The sequence below is a fragment of the Pristiophorus japonicus genome, chromosome 5 (genome assembly GCF_044704955.1).
Source record: "Pristiophorus japonicus isolate sPriJap1 chromosome 5, sPriJap1.hap1, whole genome shotgun sequence".
Lineage (NCBI taxonomy): Eukaryota > Metazoa > Chordata > Chondrichthyes > Pristiophoridae > Pristiophorus > Pristiophorus japonicus.
In genome coordinates this window covers 188,868,694-188,887,101 of record NC_091981.1, presented here as the reverse complement: position 1 = coordinate 188,887,101, position 18,408 = coordinate 188,868,694, and positions in this window count along the sequence as shown.

Genomic DNA, 18,408 nt, shown 5'->3' with positions numbered 1-18,408 from the left:
TAGTTGAGGCCCCAACACAGATCCATGCGGGACACCACTCGTCTCATCCTACCAATTAGAATACCTGCCCATTATCCCTACTCTATGTCCCCTGCCTCTCAGCCAGTTTCCTAACCAGGCCAATAATTTTCCCTCAGTTCCATGGGCTTCAACCTTAATTAACAGTCGCTTATACAGGACTTTATCAAATGCCTTCTGGTAGTCCATATAAATAATATCCATAGATATTTCCCTGTCCATTATTTTAGTCACCCCTTCAAAAAATGCAATCAGTTTTGTCAAGCATGCACCTAACTTTCAGAAATCCATGATCAGCCGAAAATGTTCAAAGTATTCAGTCACCCTATCCTTAATTATAGACTCTAGTAATGACCTGACAACAGAGGCTAGGCTAACTGATCTATAATTTGCTGATTTCCCTCTCTCACAATTTAGAGCTAGTTAACAGGCTATTAAGAGCCAGTGCCTCAGGGGGTTCAGGCTATCGCGTCAGGTTGTTGCAGACATTTGTAGACTGCTGGAAGAAGACCTGTTGTCAAGTGGACCTGGTGGACATGCCTTACCAGTGGCTGTGAAAGTCACCACCACCCTCAACTTCTTTGCTTCAGGCTCCTTTCAGGGATCTGCAGGAGATCTTTGCAGGATTTTGCAGTTGGTCACACACAAATGCATCAGCCAGATGATCGATGCCACGTTTTCCAGAACAGGCAGTTATATACACTTTGTCACCAATGAAGTCAGTCAGAATGAGTGGGTGATTGGCTTTGCGACTCTGGCTGCCTTCCCATAGTGCACGGCGTCATCGACTACACACATGTGGCCATCAAAACAACCCCAGGTCACCCAGGAGTGTTGGTGAACCATAAAGGCTTCTACTCCTTCAATGTGCAGCTAGTCTGCAACTTTCAAAAAGATCATCATGCAGGTGTGCACCAGATTCCCAGGGAGCTGTCATGACTCATTCATCCTGTACCAGCCTAACCTCCCTCAGCTCTTCGTACCTCCAACCAGACTTACCGCTGGCTGCTTGGGGACAAGGGGTATCCACTGAAGATTTAGCTGATGACACTCTTGAGGTGGCCAAGCAATGAGGCCCTTTAGCACTAAAATCAAAGCCAAATGATGACAAAATATGTCATAGAGCAAGCAATCGGGATGCTGAAGATGCGCTTCAGATGCCTGGACAGATCTGAAGGAGCCCTTCAATATGCACCAGCCAGGGCCTCCAGAATGATCGTGGTACACTGTATTCTGCACAGCAAGCATCCTGCAGCAGCGAGGATTGGAGCTGCAGGAGGAGCAAGGCGTCGAACCCAGAGCCTCTTCAGAGGAGGAGGAAGAGCAGGAGGAAGAGGAGGAATGCAGGTACAGCAAGTAATCAGGAAGGCAAATGGAATGCTGGCCTTTATTGCACAGGGGGTTGATTATAAAAGTAGGGAAGTCCTGCTCCAACTGCACAGGGCATTGGTAAGACCACACCTGGAGTATGCATATAGTTTTGGTCTCCTTATTTAAAGAAGGATATACTTGTATTGGAGGCAGTTCAGAGAAGGTTCATGAGGTTGATTCCTGAATGAAGGGGTTGTCATATAAAGAAAGGTTGAGCAAGTTGGACCTATACTCATTGGAGTTTAGAAGAATGAGAGGTGATCTTATTGAAACATATAAGATTCTGAGGGGGCTTGACAGAGTAGATGCAGAGAGGATGTTTCCCCTCGTGGGAGAATCTAGAACTAGGGGGCATAGTTTCAGAATAAGGGGTTGCTCATTTAAAACAGAAATGAGGAGGAATTTCTTCTCTCAGAGAGTTGTGAATCTTTGGAATTCTCTGCACCAGAGAGCTGTGGAGGCTGAGTCTTTGAATATATTTAAGGTGGAGTAGACAAATTTTTGAACGATAAGGGAGTCAAGGGTTTTGGGGAGCGGGCGGGGAAGTGGAGTTGAGGCCAGGGTCAGATCAGCCATGATCTTATTGAATGGCGAAGCAGGCTCGAGAGGCCAAATGGCCTACACCTGCTATTTCTTATGTTCTTATGCAGGAGGAGGAGGAGGAGGAACTTGACATGGACGTGGCACCAGCAGCGTGCACATTGCTGCCCGAGATGCAAGGGATGGCCTCAATTTAGTTAAGTTGCACTAGTGCACTAGATGCGGAACCAACTTTCCCCCGCATCCCCCAACTACAAAGCAGTCCAATGACCAAACCATCCCTTTCACAGACACCCATTGCTTTCAGTTATGTCATCTTTTACCATTCGATACAAGTGACAAGGCCACTTGCCAGGCAGCAGGCAAAAATGTGCAAGACAGGAAAAGTGGTGCAAAGAAATCATTTTATGTGCCTCCAAATTTCAACATAACCTTCACCGTGCAACATTGCCCAGCATACTCTTTTTTGCAACTAGAATTCTTTCATCTTCCTCTTCCCACCACTTCTAAGTCATGCAACCCCTGTGGCTGCTATGACTGCTGAGATGCTCTTGGCTGACATTCTGCCAAAGACTGCTCCTCCTGCACCTGTGTAGGGGCAGACTTGGCCATCGGGATACGAGGCAGCATGTGGGGCTGTGACTGAGGGAGAGTCAATGGGGGAAAAGTGGGAGCGCTTTGAGCAGAGTCCCCACTTCCCTATCCCCTTTCACCATCATGCCTCTCATGGACCATCCGCACTTCCCTGCCAGCAATGAGCTGGAGAACACCTTGCTGCACATCAATGGAGCGATGAATGCTCAAGTTTAGGTTTTTAAGGTGACATTCAAAGCAAAAAGAAAGACTTATATTTATATAGCACCTTTCACGACCACCAGACATCTCAAAGTGCTTTATAACCAATGAAGTACTTTTTGAAGTGTAGTCACTGTTGTAATGTGGAAAACAGCAGCCAATTTGCGCACGGCGAGCTCCCTCAAAAAGCAATGTGGTAATGATCAGATAATCTGTTTTTGTTACATTGATTGAGGGATAAATATTAACCAGGAGACTGGGGATAACTCCCCTGCTCTTCTTCAAAATAGTGTCATAGGATCTTTTACATCCACCTGAGAGAGCAGACAGGGCCTCGGTTTAACATCTCATCCGAAAGGCGGTACCTCCAACAGTGCAGCCCTGCACTGGAGTGTCAGCCTAGATTTATGTACTGAAGACCATGGAGTGGTTCATGAATCCACAACCTTTAGATACAGAGGCGCGTGTGCTACCCACTGAGCCACAGCTGACACTGAGTGTGTAAGCTGTTGGTGAGGGGAAACATGCATTCGTTTGAATGCTGTGTTTGATGCTCCATGGAGGTGACCACCCTTTGGATGAACATCATTGCCATAGTCTGTGACATCCTGCCAGTCATGCTTGAGATGGACTCTTCTGCAAGTGAGCATATCGCGGCTGAAAATCCTGCCAGAGCCTCACACATTTTTTGCTGCTCCTCCAGGATCATCCTCTTTGTCGATGGCCCGAGATTCAGCATCTGCGTCCAGCTGAGCAGAGCTTGGAGTATCCTGCGGCCTCTGACGAGGTCTCTCTACTGCTGTCCCTGTCTCCACCACCTGCGCTTGCTCGCATGTGATCTATGTGACACCAGGTGACAGCACTACTTCCTGACTTAATGGTCCCACCGACGTGTGTGTGTCTGCGCTGGTGCGTGGAGTACATGCATTCTGTGATGGTGCACCCTCAGAGTTAGCCTCTGAGGACTCTTCTTCCTCCTTTGGCTCCACTGGCTGTGGGACACTTGATGGGCTCGTGGGAAAGTAAAGACATGAATTAGAACTGTCATAGTAAGAATGCTTGAACTGAACATTATGCACATGATCATTTTTCACTGGCTGCTGAGTGACTGTTGTATGCCATGTGGCCATGTGGCTGTGTGGTATTTAATTCTGTCACCAGGTTGATCGGACCTTCCCGTCTCTCCATCACCCACCGTATGTGGCTACTCCAGTTATGTCCAACGCCTCTTCCTCTGCAGCAGTCAGTGTTGCTATGACTGGAGGGCCACCTCTGGTTCTATGCCTCTCCCGAGTGTTCTGAGCTCTCTTCTCCAAGGAGGGAAGTAAGAAACCTTTGAGTGAGAATCATGGAGTGAGTGGAATGGATGGATGGGCAACATTCAGAGAAGGTGAATATGAGGGAGAGGTGTTACATTGCATTAAAATGAGGGTGAGTGTCAGTGGTGGATGGTCAGATGGGAAAGTGAGGAAATGCATAGACAGAGAGGGATTGGGTGCACCTGCAAGGTACGTTAATATGGGGAGTGATGTGCAGGATTAGGCTTGGAAAGGCAGAATGAGGGGATTGGAGTGACCCGAACGTCAAGGTGTAGTTGAATGTGGCACCATACTCATTTTTCCTGATCTCATGAGGTCATTAAATCTCTTCTTGCATTGAATCCAGGATCTGGTGACCACACTCCTGCTGCTCACCTCTGCCGCAATCTCCAGCCATGCCTTCTTGGTCTCTGAGACTGGCTTCTTCCTCCCATCAGCAGGGAATAACGCCTCCCTGCAGGCCCGAGCTCCTTGCAGCAAACCTTCCAGGGAAGCATCACTGAATCAAGGGGCAGCTTTCGTCCGATGGGAGGATGAGAATTTTAAAATCACTGTGTTGGACAATATTACACTTTATTTTTTAAGGGGGGGTGCACAGTTCCTTTAACGGGCTGCACGGCCCATTCAAAATTTCCCAATCAAATGCATGGAGGCAGCCTGCGCAGGATCTCCAGACAGCTGTGACAGCGCAGCTTAGCAGGAACGTTGTTGGTGGACATTCGAAAGTGTAATTAAAAAAGTCACCAAATTCTTCTAAGGATAACATTTCTTCTATAACATTGGCTAACTGAAATTTTAATTATTATTTAAATACTATGTGTCGAAATTTGGTTACAGCCCATTTGGGGGTGGTAACCAAGATGAGGCGGGACTTCCTGCCCAGCATGGAAGTCCCGCCCCGGGAGCGAAATTCCAGTTACCACCCCTCACAGGAAGTGCAGCGCAATGTCGCATGCTCCACTTCCTTTTGGGGTGGGATCAGGGGCACTACCCGGGTGCATCGCGGAGCAATACCGTGTAGCGCCGACACATTTCAACACCCCTCCCCTACCATTAAAGGGGAGGGACACTGCGAACTCTGCAGGCTCTTTGAAGGACGCCACTAGGCCACCAGGGCTAAGGGGTGCAGTGGTCGGAGCCCGGCACCGAAACAAAGTGCCAGACTGCACTATCGCGGCCCGGACTCCACAAAAGGAGCGACAAACTGGTAAGAGTATAAGTGGTTTCCCTTAGGTGATTTTGACGGACCCCCACGTTACACTAGTTCTAGACCTGGGAGTGATTACTGTACTGAACAGATGAATGAGTCATGGACAAATACCTCGGTCTCAACCGTCAATGCTTTATTAAAGCTACCTCAACACAACAAAACTAAAAGTAAATTCAATGACAATGCAGTACAGTCCAATACCCTGGTGTGTCTAAACCGCCCCTATTGCGAAGTAGCCAACGTCTAAACCCTCTGCTCGGATCCACAGTGTACCAACCAGCTGGGCGTACCCCTATTGTCCTCGCAGCAAAACCTCCCCACTAAAACCCTTCTAAGGCTTGGTTGGGAGAACACACGACACCTCCTCACACAGTGGCTGTGATCTTAAAGCTGCGTGGGCAGGGATGATGCTCACCGATTTGTTGGCTTACTCACTGCTTTTCCTGGTGAAAATGTGTCACTTCTGGTTCCGTACTATCTATAGTATCCAAGTCCCAGATTAGCTTCACAGTTGAATAGCAAGGCTCTGGTTGCTCGTTGGTGGTTTCTTCTCTCCGTCCCAGACAGAGTGCTCGGTCCTTGTGGAGGTGAGAGCAAAAGAGAGAGAGAGATGGCCACACGGCCACCTTTTATATCCAAAGTCTGTTTGCTTCTTCTGCTAAATAAAGTTTTTCCTTGTTTCGAAGTTTCTGTCTGAGTGGCCCATCATCTCAGAACTTTGTGATGGCCGGTGATGGGTTTTCGCTTCCAATCGGTCTGAGGCTTAATGCCTTTTTTTGTTCTGATTTCAAGCGTCTCGGGGTTATCTCATCCACATAATGGCTTGATCACTGACCAGTTTACATCTCTGACGAATTCACATTGTTTAACAATCGACCCTCAATCTTTGCCCATTACCTGTGATGAGTTGCCTTTTCATGGCCATTGTAACTTGTCCCAGACCACCCCCACCCATCAGATGTGGATTTTTCGTGTGCAACATGGAAAAATACCTGGGCCCCTCCCACAACAGGGGCTGCCAGCTCTTTTCTGCAGTGAGAAATATTAAAACGCAATGTCCAGATAATGCCCAATAATCCTTGGGGATTACGGTGCCTAGTTGCTGAGTGAGGGGCGCAGTAATTTAGAGGACCTCCAGCAAGGTCGTGTCCCATCATGGATCAGCAACCGGCACCTCGCAGTGCTCAGCCCTTACAGAAAATAAAATATGATGACGAGAGGCGCAGTGCAACCCTCCTTTACATTTCGCCCCCCGGCCTTGTTAGTGGCCCAGTTCGTGACCCATCGGCAGCCTCACGGGGCACTGGCCAATTTTCATCGTGGGACGAAAAGGTGTCGCCGCACATGATGATGACGCCATCACCGGAGGCGTGGCGGTCTGGGCACTAACAGCAGGGGCACAGCGCTAATCCATTCGTGCCTCCAGTAACTCCCGCGCAATTCCACGGGAGGCGATAGTACCAACCCGCCACACCTCCACCTCCGCCTCCCGCGTCACCCCCCTCCCCAGGACAAAATCAGTTTTGTGCCCCATTACCACCAACTAGAGGAGCTAATGGCTGGTGCATAATAGGGGAATTTCGCCCCCTTATCTATACTATATTAGCAAGCTGAGTGGTGTCAGGTTTCTAGGTTATGTCTATTTGCAACATCGAATTTCTGATTGGTCCCTTTGTAGGACAGGACACACCCAACAATTTGATCCTGTCTGCTGGAGAGTAATCATGATCGCAGCAATGTGTAATTTGATCCATTCATTGTGACAGCCAGGTTCCAGAGTTCACAGTGCTAACTCTACTGCATTCTCAGAACAGACATGCCTCAGCCTCCTGGGCTAGGAGCATTCACAGTGCTCACACTGCCGAGTTCAGATGGGAAGAGATGAGGCCATGGAGGGATTTCAACATGAGGAAGAGAATTGTATTGTCCATCCCTAGCTGCCCTTGAGAGGGTGGTAGTGATCTGCCTTCTTGAACTGCTGCGGTCTGGGGAGGGTGGAAGGAGAGGGAGAATGTGGTGCAAGCGTAAAGTGAGTAGTGGTAGAAGAACATGATACAGGCCTAATAGAAGACGAGAGAAACATAGAAACATAGAAAATAGGTGCAGGAGTAGGCCATTCGGCTCTTCGAGCCTGAACCAACAATCAATATGATCATGGCTGATCATGCAACTTCAGTACCCCATTCCTGCTTTCTCTCCATATCCGTTGATGCCTTTAGCCATAAGGGCCACATCTAACTCCCTTTTGAGTTAGAGAATGTAATCTATTTTTCCATCTGGATCACATTCTTGCTATCATCCCAATTGTCCTCACCATGCTCCCCCGACCTAGTTCCTGACCTTCGAGTGTTCATGTGCGACCAGATCGAGTGCTCATGTGCGACCGGAACGAGTGTACATGTGCAACCAGATCGAGTATACATGAACAACCGGATCAAGAGCTCATGTGCAACCGGATAATGGTGAAGCCACACCTGGAATACTGTGTGCAGTTTTGGTTTTCATATTTACGAAAGGATATACTTGCTTTGGAGGCAGTTCAGAGAAGGTTCACTAGGTTGATTCCGGGGATCAGGGGGTTGACTTAGGAGGAAAGGTTGAATAGGTTGGGCCACTACTCATTGATAAGAACATAAGAATATAAGAACAGAAGAACATAAGAATTAGGAACAGGAGTAGGCCATCTAGCCCCTCGAGCCTGCTCCGCCATTCAACAAGATCATGGCTGATCTGGCCGTGGACTCAGCTCCACTTACCCGCCCGCTCCCCGTAACCCTTAATTACCTTATTGGTTAAAAATCTATCCATCTGTGATTTGAATACATTCAATGAGCTAGCCTCAACTGCTTCCTTGGGCAGAGAATTCCACAGATTCACAACCCTCTGGAAGAAGAAATTCCTTCTCAACTCGGTTTTAAATTGGCTCCCCCTTATTTTGAGGCTGTGCCCCCGAGTTCGAGTCTCACCGACCAGTGGAAACAACCTCTCTGCCTCTATCTTGTCTATCCCTTTCATTATTTTAAATGTTTCTATAAGATCAATCCTCATCCTTCTGAACTCCAACGAGTAAAGACCCAGTCTGCTCAATCTATCATCATAAGGTAACCCCCTCATCTCCGGTATCAGCCTCGTGAATCGTCTCTGTACCCGCTCCAAGGCTAGTATATCCTTCCTTAAGTAAGGTGACCAAAACTGCACACAGTACTCTAGGTGTGGCCTCACCAATACCCTGTACAGTTGCAGCAGCACCACCCTGCTTTTGTACTCCAACCCTCTCGCAATGAAGGCCAACATTCCATTCGTCTTCCTGATTACCTGCTGCACCTGCAAACTAACTTTTTGGGATTCATGCACAAGGACCCTCAGGTCCCTCTGCACCGCAGCATGTTGTAATTTCTCCCCATTCAAATAATATTCTCTTTTACTGTTTTTTTTTCCAAGGTGGATGACCTCACATTTTCCGACATTGTATTCCATCTGCCAAACCTTAGCCCATTTGCTTAACCTATCTAAATCTCTTTGCAGCCTCTCTGTGTCTTCTACACAACCTGCTTTCCCACTAATCTTTGTGTCATCTGCAAATTTTGTTACACTACACTCTGTCCCCTCTTCCAGGTCATCTATGTATTTTGTAAACAGTTGTGGTCCCAGCACCGATCCCTGTGGCACACCACTAACCACCGATTTCCAACCCGAAAAGGACCCATTTATCCCGACTCTCTGCTTTCTGTTAGACAGCCAATTCTCGATCCATGCTAATACATTTCCTCTGACTCCGTGTACCTTTATCTTCTGCAGTAACCTTTTGTGTGGCACCTTATCGAATGCCTTTTGGAAATCTAAATACATCACATCCATCGGTACACCTCTATCCACCATGCTCGTTATATCCTCAAAGAATTTCAGTAAATTAGTTAAACATGATTTCCCCTTCATGAATCCATGTTACATCTGCTTGATTGCACTATTCCTATCTAGATGTCCCGCTATTTCTTCCTTAATGATAGCTTCAAACATTTTTCCCCACTACAGATGTTAAACTAACCGGCCTATAGTTACCTGCCTTTTGTCTGCCCCATTTTTTAAACAGAGGCATTACGTTAGCTGCTTTCCAATCTGCTGGTACCTCCCCAGAGTCCAGAGAATTTTGGTAGATTATAACGAATGCATCTGCTATAACTTCCGCCATCTCTTTTAATACCCTGGGATGCATTTCATCAGGACCAGGGGACTTGTCTACCTTGAGTCCCATTAGCCTGTCCAGCACTACCCCCCTAGTGATAGTGATTATCTCAAGGTCCTCCCTTCCCACATTCCCATGACCAGCAATTTTTGGCATGGTTTGTGTGTCTTCCACTGTGAAGACCGAAGCAAAATAATTGTTTAAAGTCTCAGCCATTTCCACATTTCCCATTATTAAATCTCCCTTCTCATCTTCTAAGGGACCAACATTTACTTTAGTCACTCTTTTCCGTTTTATATATCGGTAAAAGCTTTTACTATCTGTTTTTATGTTTTGCGCAAATTTACTTTCGTAATCTACCTTTCCTTTCTTTATTGCTTTCTTAGTCATTCTTTGCTGTCGTTTAAAATTTTCCCAATCTTCTCGTTTTCCACTAACCTTGGCCACCTTATAAGCATTGGTTTTTAATTTGATACTCTCCTTTATTTCCTTGGTTATCCACGGCTGGTTATCCCTTCTCTTACCGCCCTTCTTTTTCATTGGAATATATTTTTGTTGAGCACTATGAAAGAGCTCCTTAAAAGTCCTCCACTGTTCCTCAATTGTGCCACCATTTAGTCTGTGTTCCCAGTCTACTTTAGTCAACTCTGCCCTCATCCCCTTTGTTTAAGCATAGTACGCTCGTTTGAGACACTACTTCCTCACCCTCAATCTGTATTACAAATTCAACCATACTGTGATCACTCATTCCGAGAGGATCTTTTACTAGGCGATCATTTATTATTCCTGTCTCTTTACACAGGACCAGATCTAAGATAGCTTGCCCCCTTGTAGGTTCTGTAACATACTGTTCTAAGAAACAATCCTGTATGATTCTATGAATTCCTCCTTAAGGCTACCCCATGCGATTTGATTTGACCAATCGATATGTAGGTTAAAATCCCCCATGATTACTGCCATTCCTTTTTCACATGCCTCCATTATTCCCGTGATTATTGCCCACCCCACCGTGAAGTTATTATTTGGGGGCCTATAAACTACGCCCACCAGTGACTTTTTCTCCTTACTATCTCTAATCTCCACCCACAATGATTCAACATTTTGTTCATTAGAGCCAATATCGTCTCTCATAACTGCCCTGATATCATCCTTTATTAACAGAGCTACCCCACCTCCTTTCCCTTCTTGTCTATCTTTCTGAATTGTCAGATACCCCTGTATGTTTAATTCCCAGTCTTGGCCACCCTGCAACCACGTTTCTGTAATGGCCACCAAATCATACCCATTTGTAATGATTTGTGCCGTCAACTCATTTACTTTATTTCGAATGCTGCGTGCGTTTCGGTAGAGTGTTTGAATACTAGTTTTTAAACCATGATTTTTAGTTTTGACCCCTCCTGCAGCCTCTTTATATTCATACATATTGTCCCTTCCTATCACCTTGTGGTTTACACTTACCCCAGTGCTACTCTGCTCTGTTGCCTCCTGCCTTTTAAATTCTTTCTTGGGGTCCTGTTTATCTGACCTCTCACCCACTCTAACTAGCTCAGAGCCCTCTCCTGGGTTCCGAATACTCCTCGCATTGAGGCACCGAGCTTTCAGGCTTGCCTTTTTATTACACTTTGACCCTTTAGAATTTTGCTATACAGTGGCCCTTTTTGATTTTTGCCTTGGGTTTCTCTGCCCTCCACTTTTACTCATCTCCTTTCTGTCTTTTGCTTCTGTCTCCATTTTGTTTCCCTCTGTCTCTCTGCATTGGTTCCCATCCCCCTGCCATATTAGTTTAACTCCTCCCTAATAGCATTAGCAAACACTCCCCCGAGGACATTGGTTCCGGTCCTGCCTAGGTGCAGACCGTGCAGTTTGTACTAGTCCCACCTCCCCCTGAACCGGTTCCAATGCCCCAGGAATTTGAATCCCTCTCTGCTGCACCACTGCTCAAGCCACGTATTCATCCGAGCTATCCTGCAATTCCTACTCTGACTAGCACGTGGCACTGGTAGCAATCCCGAGATTACTACTTTTGAGGTCCTACTTTTTAATTTAGCTCCTAGCTCCTTAAATTCGTCTCGTAGGACCTCATCCCTTTTTTTAACCTATATCGTTGGTACCAATGTGCACCACAACAACTGGCTGTTCACCCTCCCTTTTCAGAATGTCCTGCACCCACTCCAAGACATCCTTGACCCTTGCACCAGGGAGGCAACATACCATCCTGGAGTCTCGGTTGCGGCCGCAGAAACGCCTATCTATTCCCCTTACAATTGAATCCCCCATCACTATCGCTGTCCCATTCTTTTTCCTGCCCTCCTGTGCAGCAGAACCAGCCACGGTGCCATGAACTTGGCTGCTGCTGCCCTCCCCTGATGAGTCATCCCCCTCAACAGTACCCAAAGCGGTGTATCTGTTTTGCAGGGGGATGACCGCAGGGGACCCCTGCACTACCTTCCTTGCACTGCTCTTCCTGCTGGTCTTCCGTTCCCTATCTGGCTGTGGACCTTTCACCTGCGGTAAGACCAACTCGCTACACGTGCTACTCACATCATTCTCAGCATTGTGGATGCTCCAGAGTGAATCTACCCTCAGCTCCAACTCCGCAACGCGGACCGTCAGGAGCTGGAGGCGGATACACTTCCCGCACACGTAGTCGTCAGGGACACCGGAAGTGTCCCTGAGTTCCCACATGGTACAGGAGGAGCATATCACGTGACCGAGCTCTCCTGCCATGACTTAACTTTTAGATACACTTAATTTGGCGACAACACTGTCAACAGGTTACTTACTGATATAAAAAAGAAAAAGAAAAGCTGCTCACCAATCACCAGCCAATCACTTACCCCTTTGACTGTGATGTCACCTTTTGATTTCTTTCTACTTCTTTTTTGCTTTTTCTCCCGGCTGGAGCTGCACAAGCTGGGCCTTTATAGGCCTCTCCACGCACCTTGAGCTCCCGCCTCCGATCTGCCGCTCTGAATCTGGAATTCAGAAGAATGAGAAGTGATCTTATCGAAACGTATAAGATTATGAGGGGGCTTGACAAGGTGGATGCAGAGAGGATGTTTCCACTGATGGGGGAGACTAGAACTAGAGGGCATGATCTTAGAATAAGGGGCCGCCCATTTAAAACTGAGATGAGGAGGAATTTCTTCTCTCAGAGGGTTGTAAATCTGTGGAATTCGCTGCCTCACAGTGCTTTAGAAGCTGGGTCATTGAATATATTTAAAACAGAAATAGACAGTTTCTTAACCAATAAGGGAATAAGGGGTTGTGAGGAGCGGGCAGGGAAGTGGACCTGAGTCCATGATCAGATCAGCCAAGATCGTATTAAATGGTGGTGCAGGCTCCAGGGGCCGTATGGCCTACTCCTGCTCCTATTTCTTATGTTCTTATGAGTGTACATGTGCGACTGGATCGATTCTCATGTGCGACTAGATCGAGTGTACACATGCGACCGGATCGAGTGTACATGTGCCACCAGATCAAGTGTACAAGTGCAACCGACTCAAGTGTATATGTGTGACCGGATCGAGTGTACACATGTGACCGGATCTAGTGTATACCTGTGACCGGATTGAATGTACATTTGCAACTGGATCGAGTGTACATGTGTGACAGGAGCGAGTGTATACCTGTGACCGGATCGAGTGTACATATGCGATCAAATCAAGTGTACATGTGCGACTGGGTCAAATGTACAAGTGCGAACGGATAAAATCTATATGTGCGACCGGATCGAATGTACACATGCAACCAGATCAAGTATACATGGTCAAGTGTACATGTGCGACCGGATCGAGTGTTCATGTGTGACCGGATCGAGTGTACATGTGCGACCGGATCGAGTGTTCATGTGTGACCGGATCAAGTGTACATGTGCGCCCAGATCAAGTGTACATTATAAGGGGGCACCTATTTTTCTTGGAACAAGGCATGGGAAGAGGCCACAAACAAATTGTTTTAAAGTAAAACCTTTTGGGCTACCTGGGAGGGGAAAAGGCGCCAGCCTGAGGCAAGTGGTCAAGGACTAAACTTGGTTATGCATACAGACAAAAAGATTGATACTATCTATTAGAGGAGCCCCGGAGTTGATTGGTCGCAGGGGGTAAATCAGTTCACCCCAGAGAACACAAATCTGCAAGAAACCAGGACTACATCATCATCATAAGCAGTCCCTCAGAATCGAGGAAGACTTGCTTCCACTCTTCGAATGAATCGTTAGCTGGCTGAACAGTCCAATACGAGAGCCACAGGTGGGACAGACAATCGTTGAGGGTAATGGAGGTTCGGACAGGTTTGCCGCGCATTCCTTTCGCTGCCTGCGCTTGTTTTCTGCATGCACTCAGCGATGAGACTCGAGGCGCTCAGCGCCCTCCCGGATGCACTTCCTCCACTCATGGCTTTCAGGATTACAAAGAACCCTATGAAATGCACATTTTTGGATAACATGGCATTAAGGATAAGGAGTTATCTTTTGCACTGTCGACTCCGTGTGCAAATTAGTAGCCTTTCAAACTCATCACCACAACCAGTTAAACAAATCACCACATCAATCCAGATCCATTAATCGGACCCCGGCCCAGCGGGAAACATATTCATACTGTGAATATAAATATACAAACACAGAAACACCCTAACCAATGTGTCTTTTGAGGCAGCAGAAATTCGGCCCACCCCCACCAAATGGTGGTCCAGCTGAATTACTGAGCGATTACGGGATCCCATACACACTGCTTCAGCTGCAGGAGATGCTGATGGGCATAGTAAAGTTAAAACAAGGAGGAGATGACTCCGTTCATTTTGCTAATATAGAGCAAATAGGGGGTATAAATAACTGCAGCGAGGAGGAGAAAGTGAAGCTAATACTGCTCTCGCTGGAGGGGAAGCTTTATCAGAGCTTGTCGACAGCCACCAAGTTAGGTGGAGGAACCCCACAGGGCTTAAAGGAGGAAATCATGGCAGCGCTAGGATACAGTCAGGGTTGTCCGTTCTGGCAGGTACAACAGGCTGGGCAGCAAGTAAACGAATCACCCGATACATTTGCAGATAGACTGTGGCTGACTTATTTAAGGGCCACTGGAAGGAATATGGTACGGGCAGACTTAATAGGGAAAGCAAGGAACCATTGGCTGAGAACCATAATGGCTAACAGTTTGCCACGGCTCAGAACAAAGGTCGAAGCATGGTTTGACCCAGACGACCTCCAGTTTATAGAGGCAGGGGTGTTGCGAAGATTAGCTCTAGCTTTTAAGTCCAGACAAGGGGAGGAGCATAAACTAAAAGGGAAGGTGCACGAAGTTAAAGGAGAGGTTAGACAAAAGAAAGAATTGAGATAAGAGGGAGGTAATGCGGGTCGATCCCAAGAGTGTTATAACTGTGGGAAGTTGGGACACTGGAGCAGGGATTGCAGGCTCCCGAAAGGAGGGAAGGAGGGTGATGAGGCAAAACAGAGCCACAGGAAGGTAGCTGACGACCCAGTACAGATTTTAATGGCCGTAGTACAGCAGGTTATGGGCACGGATGGAGGAAAGCTGGATGCAGCAGTGGGAGAAAAGGGACCCAATGCGTCGGCACCCCCACTGTGACGGTGTGCCCAGCCAAAATACCTGTGTCCACTCATATATGATGGGTGGGGCAGGCCATGTGTGGATGTGAAGGTGGAAACAGTTAGGGGAAGGTATTTAGTAGATACAGGAGCCTCTAGCAAGGTTGTCCACTCACCGAATCCAACCATTTCCCCGTGGTCGAGCAGAGTCCCATTTACACTGGTGGGTTTTACGGGTAATGAACGGGCTGGGGCAGTGTCAAAACCCTTAACCTTAGAGTTAGGACCTAACATAACGAAGTGGGACTGCATTTTAATGAAGTGGGAACAACCCGGTTCGGGAGTTCTCGGGGCCGACTACATGTTGGCACATCACGCCATAGTGGATATGAAAAACAATTGTCTATGGGGGCAATTGATGCAGATAGAATGGGAGAGATCGTAGTGATTCCCAGGGACAGTACAGACAAAGGCAACACCTGCACGATGAAACCGAAAGGGAGTTATGACTTAGAAGGATTAGACGATAACATTCCAGTCAGGTATCAAGGGTATGTACGGGTGAATATGGATGCATTTGTCACGCATAGGCATGATTGTGGGACAGTAACTGGGGTAGAGGTGAAGATAGACGGGGATCTGATGACACGGCCCCAGAAACAGTATAATTTTCCCCGGGAAGCAGAAAGGGATTTCGAAACTGCTATAAATTCCCTGGTGGAGCAAGGTATGTTAAGAACCGTAGCCACACATGTAAACTCACCCCTATGGCCAGTAAAGAAGCCCGATAACTCATGGAAGGCCGCGGTAGATTACCGAGTCCTGAATAAAAATATTCCAGCCTGTGCACCCACAGTAGCGGTGGTAGCAGATTTGATAAGAAGCATTGCCGCAGACGCTACAATCTTCACCGTGCTAGACATTTCAAACGGGTTTTGGTCCATTCCCCTGAAACGGGAGGACCAGTATAAATTTGCCTTTACCTTTAAGGGTCAACAGTATACATGGACATGTCTTCCACAAGGGTTTCACAATAGTCCCTTGGTTTTTCACCAAAGTATGGCCGAGGCATTAAAAGGTTTTAGTCAACCAGATCAGTTGGTCCAATGTGGGGATGACCTGTTGTTATTCTCTGAAAGTGCGGAGGACCACGGGCCATTATTGAGTGAGTTACTGCATTTGTTGAAAGAAGCAGGTTTTAAAGTAAATCCAAAGAAAGCTCAACTAGGCAAAGAGGAGGTATAGTTTCTAGGTTTGACCATTAGGGCAGGAGAGAGAGTCATAGATGGAGCTAAGAGAAAGATAATCCAGGAACTACCTATTTCTAAGGACGTGTCTGGAGTAAGGACTTTGCTGGGAATAACGGGTTACTGCAGGGAATTCATAGAGGGATATGCAGCCATGGCAGCTCCTTTGTTGAGGCTTCTTAGCAAAGAAGTAGAGTGGGAATGGAGTGAGAGTTGTCAAGAAACACTCATCCAGTTAAAAGAGGTGTTACAGACAGCACCAACGTTGGGAGCAGTAAATGGAGACCAGGACTTCAGTCTGGAGGTAGAACGACTGGGGACAGTTTGAGTGCAGTGTTACTCCAGGAGTGACACGGCAAGCTGAGACCGGTGGCCTACGCCTCACGGGTTCCCACCGGAGTAGAAAAGAGCTTTTCAAGCTGCGAACGACATCTGTTAGCAACTTTTTGGGCAGTAAAGCATTTTCGGTCACTCACAGGGTTAGCTACAGTAACTTTACTGACCTGTCACACCCCGACACAAATATTACTGGACTGTAGAATGAAAGATGGGACAGTGAACAGTAACAGGATTGCTCACTGGACATTGTTGCTGACTTAATTAGACCTGAAGGTTGAGAGGCTAGGGGAACCAAAGCTAGCCCTGAACCTGGCAGCTCATGTGTGTTCAGTGGAAGGAGTGTGGGATGTAGAGGTGGGATTCAAAGCAGGGTAACACCTGTCAGGCAGGGACATCTATGTAGATGGGTCCAGTTCAGTAACTAACAGAGAGAGAAAGACAGGCTGTGGGATTTACGATCCAGAGGCAGGGATCGAAAAGGCCATGAGGCTCCCCAACACTTTCAGTGCACAACAGGCCGAGCTAGCAGCAGTAGCATACATAGTCACACATCCGAACTAATTCCCAACTCCCTATACGATATGTTCGGACTCCATGTTCACTTGTAACTCCTGTACAGAGTATTTAGCAATATGGGCTAGCCGAGGGTTTAAGTCCTCAGACAGAAAACTGTTGGTGACAGCTCCATTGTTAAAAGTCATTTTGGACGTCACGGGTAGGGACCAGAAGGATTACTACATCCAAAAGATCAAAGCACACTCTAAGACAGAGCCTAAATGGGAAGGGAATGAAAAAGCAGACACACTGGCCAAAACAGGGGCAGGAGAAGGGACACCTTGGGATCCATTTCACTGTGGACAGATTATGACTGTAACAGCAGAGAGTGGCCCAAAGAAGTACCATTGCCGCCTGATTTAAAACAGGCTCAGCTACAGGATGCAGATCTTAGAGCAGGGATTAGGGACAAGATAGAGGGGAAGCCTGTAGCGGGACCTTTGGGAGCTACAGACATAGCAGTAAAGCAGGGAATGTTGTTTAAGGGAGATAGTTGGATCGTGCCAGGACGGTGCAGGGAAGAATTCTTGCAACTAGCGCATGGGGGTCCCGGAGCTGGACATCCAGGGCCAGAAACAATGTGGAATAAAGTACAAGCCGTGGGATGGTGGCCCAGGCTTAGAAGTGATGTAAGGGATTACTGTCAGAATTGTTTGAGATGTGCTGCAAACAATCCAGACCCCCACCGGAGAAAGGCTCCGTTGGGACACACAAGGAGGGTAGAGGGGCCATGGCAGTTTATACAGATAGATTTCATAGGACCACTGCCCACCTCAGGCAGAGACAATAAATATTGCTTGGTGTTAATAGATCTCTTTACAAAATGGGTAGAAGCTTTTCCTTGTAGGGTGGCCACCGCAGTAGTCACTGCAAAGATTCTGGTGCGAGATGTATTTTCTGGATGGGGACTGCCCCTGATAGTGGAATCAGATCAAGGAAGTCATTTCACCGGAGTGGTAATGCAGACCACCCTAAAGCTGTTAGGGATACAGGGGAACTGACATATGGCGTATAACCCCCAATCATCAGCTCCAGTAGAAAGGACAAACTGGACCTTAAAAGAGAGGCTTAGAAAGAATATAGGTAATACCCTGAAGAAATGGGATGAGATCCTACGCCTAATACTGATGAGCCACCGAGCCAGTCTCTCTAAGAGTACGGGACACTCCCCACATGGACTGATGACAGGGAGATTAATGAGGACCCTGACCCATATCCTAGCACCAGACCTGACCGAAAAGCAGGTTAAAGAGGTCACACAGGATAGGTTTGTCAGAGATCTGTATGAT